General features: G+C 51.6%; 1 non-coding gene across 1 annotated transcript; it reads right to left on the minus strand.

Moving 5' to 3' along the window:
* Positions 1–1,802: 1,802 nt before the first annotated feature.
* LOC120887729 (small nucleolar RNA SNORA18) lies at positions 1,803–1,924 on the minus strand. The gene has a single exon (XR_005731062.1). It is a non-coding gene; the product is annotated as a small nucleolar RNA SNORA18 (small nucleolar RNA).
* Between the last annotated feature and the right edge of the window lie 1,208 nt (positions 1,925–3,132).

Here is a 3,132-nt window from a genome sequence, read left to right on the forward strand (position 1 = left end):
GAGGTGCCCAGCCTGGTCTCAGGCAGTGGGGAGACAGAGGCAGAGGACCTGTCAGCGCAGGGATGACGACCTGTGCTTAGAGAGTGGACTGGGCAGGGGGAGGGGGATGCAGGAGTCTCAGCTCTGGGGCAGAGGAGGAAGGACAGCAACATCTTTCAGGACTTGGAGTGCCCTGTCACTCCATGACTGGCTGTTTGAGAATCATCCTGAGACCATTCACATTTCCTTTTTTTACCTTGAGGGAACAAGAGTTGAGAGAATGGCCCCAGTGGTCACTGGGGCTGTCACATGGAGTAAAAGTCATCCAGCTGGCAGCTGGCACGTGTCCTGTGAAACCACCACCCAAAACCCTTTACAAGGGCCAAAGTTTACAGGAGGGCCTGGGTTGGGACAGGGGGCCTCATCCAGGTAAGCTTCGAGGAGACGGAGAACCATAGTGAGTCCCCACTCTGCATTATCCACTCTACTGTGAACATCAAATGAAAGGGATAAACCTATTAAACAGAGTACTGAACCCAGGACGCTCAGAGCATGCAGGGCCAGGGCCGTCACAGAGAGGAAACTGGGCTCTGGACAGACTGGAGACCCAGGCAAGACCAGCTCCCAGCCAGCAGTCTCATGCAGCAGAGGGAGAGAGACCTGAGAAGCAGAAATCCTGTTCCCAGTAGAGAGCTTGAGGCCCTGCAGAGAGCCTGAGGCCCAGCAGAGGGCCTGTGCCCAGCAGAGAGCCTGTGCCCAGCAGAGAGCTTGAGGCCCTGCAGAGAGCCTGCACCCTGCAGAAAGCCTGCACCCTGCAGAGAGCCTGTGCCCAGCAGAGAGCCTGTGCGCAGCAGAGAGCCTGAGGCCTAGCAGAGAGACTGGGCCCAGCAGAGGGCCTGTGACCAGCAGAGGGCCTGTGACCAGCAGAGGGCCTGCACCCAGCAGAGAGCCTGAGGCCCAGCAGAGAGCCTGAGGCCCAGCAGAGAGCTTGTGCCCAGCAGAGAGCCTGTGCCCAGAAGAGAGCCTGAGGCCCAGCAGAGAGCCTTAGGCCCAGCAGAGAGCCTTAGGTCCAGCAGAGAGCCCGAGGCCCACCATTCTTTTCCCACTTGAATTATGGAACAGCGATGATTTCACAATTCGCCATTGTCGGGAGTTGCTGTGGTCAAAAGCTATATGCACACCTGTAAGTCCTGAGTAAAGGGGTGCTGAACAGGTATCGCACCCTGCAATACATTGGGCTTTTCCCTAGCTCGGATAAGGAAGGTGTGGGCATCACCTGATGGGGTTGAGTTACACTCACCTGTTCCTTTGTAATCCTACCCCTTTGTCCTTTTTGGGATAGAATATTCCATGGAACCTCCCCTTGTGTGTCCCCTATACAAGAATAAAGAATTCCAGTGGCTCTCTCTTTCCATGGACCCCTAAGGTAGCAGAGCTGTCCCTGAATTTTGAAAAGGTACTTCTGTGTGTTGCGTGCTTTCTTTGCTGTTTTCTTAAGTTACTGGAATAGTCAGATTTGTGAACCCAGCACAGGTCGCCAGCTCCGATAGATGGCGATACTCCACCTAGCATATTTGGGATTTAATTTCTTCAAAGCTGCTTTCAAGGATCCAAATAGGAGAAAAACAAACATCCAGAAGCAATGTGCACAAAGCCTTATAGTTTGGGGTATAGATGGATATGCCTGGTTCTCAAGGGCTGACACCTTCTCTAAATATCAGTGAGTTCAAGTCATATGTGTTCCTATCATCACACCCAGTCGTGCAGATGTGGGATATGCCAATACCCAGAGAAGAAAAAAAGTTAGGTCTTTCATACTTTTTAATTGTCTTGTAGTTCCTTCCCATAGGCCTAACAAACAGTCCTATGAGTAAAACAAAACCACAGAATTGCCCTATGAGGCGTTTCCAACAATGAGTGGCTGCAGGAGAAGACAGACTTCAACTCGATGTTTATTTTTTAAAGTGCCAATTATAGATGGAACAAAAAGAAAGCAGAGATGGCCTGTGGTCCACCACCCACAGCTGACCCTTCTTCCCCTGGGCATTCCAGAGAGCACCTTTGTCATCCCAGTGGCTGATGCAGTGGCCATTAAGCCAGGGAACTTAACGTGACTGGGCTCTACTACAGTAGCCCCAGGAGGTACAATCTGCAGGAATCACAGCTGAGTGGGAGGACTGAGGAAAGGGGAGAGTAAGAACCTGGACTGGCAGCCAGTCAGAAGCTGGACTGACGGATGCTGCTGCTGTCTGACCAAGCATGGACTGCTCAGGCACAGCAGGAGCATTCTTTGAAATAAGGTCTTACTGATTCAACTCTGAGGATATTAGTAGAAAAGCATGCTGCTCAGACACCTGCAGGTCCGAGCTCAGAGGTGAGGTAGGAGCTAGAGACCTGGCGGTGGAGGTGAGCTTGGCTGGAGGAGCCAGGCCAGGTGGACATGCAGCGAGAAGAGAAGGCTGGGGACGGGGCACCCAGGACACGAACCCTGCCACTCAGGTAGAAGTCGTGTGGGTCATGATCTTCCTCCACCAGAGACCAAGGACTTGACCCCCACTGGCACCTGCAGAGCCCAGTCACATGTCTCAGCCTCATGAGATTAGGGATTTCCTACTCCATAGAGTGCACCGAACAAGAAGTTGTCATTCATGATAGATAATCAAAATGCTGCTGCCTATGCGAAGCTAAGCCTTGTTCCTAGGGACTGTGGACCTAGATGGGTCAATCTCAACAAGGAAGAAACATGAACAGTCCTGACATGGGAGCATGCTGCCCAGAGACAACTCCATTCAGACCTGCAGAAGGGCCTTCTCCATGCACATCCACCAGCAAAGTCTTCTGTGCTTGGGGACCTGTTCATTCGTCCTTAGTTCATCCCTATGCATATTAGCATATGAAGTCACACAAGGTCATTGAAGAAGGGTCAGATGAGAAAAAGCCTCCACAACACAGCGGTCAGAGAGCCAGTTCCCCTGGAACAGACCAAGAGCCCTCCTCTGAAGTTCGAAGAAGAGGTCAGGTGGGTTCTCAGCAATGGGGACAATGCTTTTCAAATTAGAAAGGGCTAGTGTCAAAAGAATAGTAAAACTTTCCTCCAAAGTTGGAGAATGAAATGAATTGTAGCCACCCAAAATTCATGTTGACGTTCCAACC

The sequence above is a fragment of the Ictidomys tridecemlineatus genome, chromosome 10, assembly GCF_052094955.1.
Source record: "Ictidomys tridecemlineatus isolate mIctTri1 chromosome 10, mIctTri1.hap1, whole genome shotgun sequence".
Lineage (NCBI taxonomy): Eukaryota > Metazoa > Chordata > Mammalia > Rodentia > Sciuridae > Ictidomys > Ictidomys tridecemlineatus.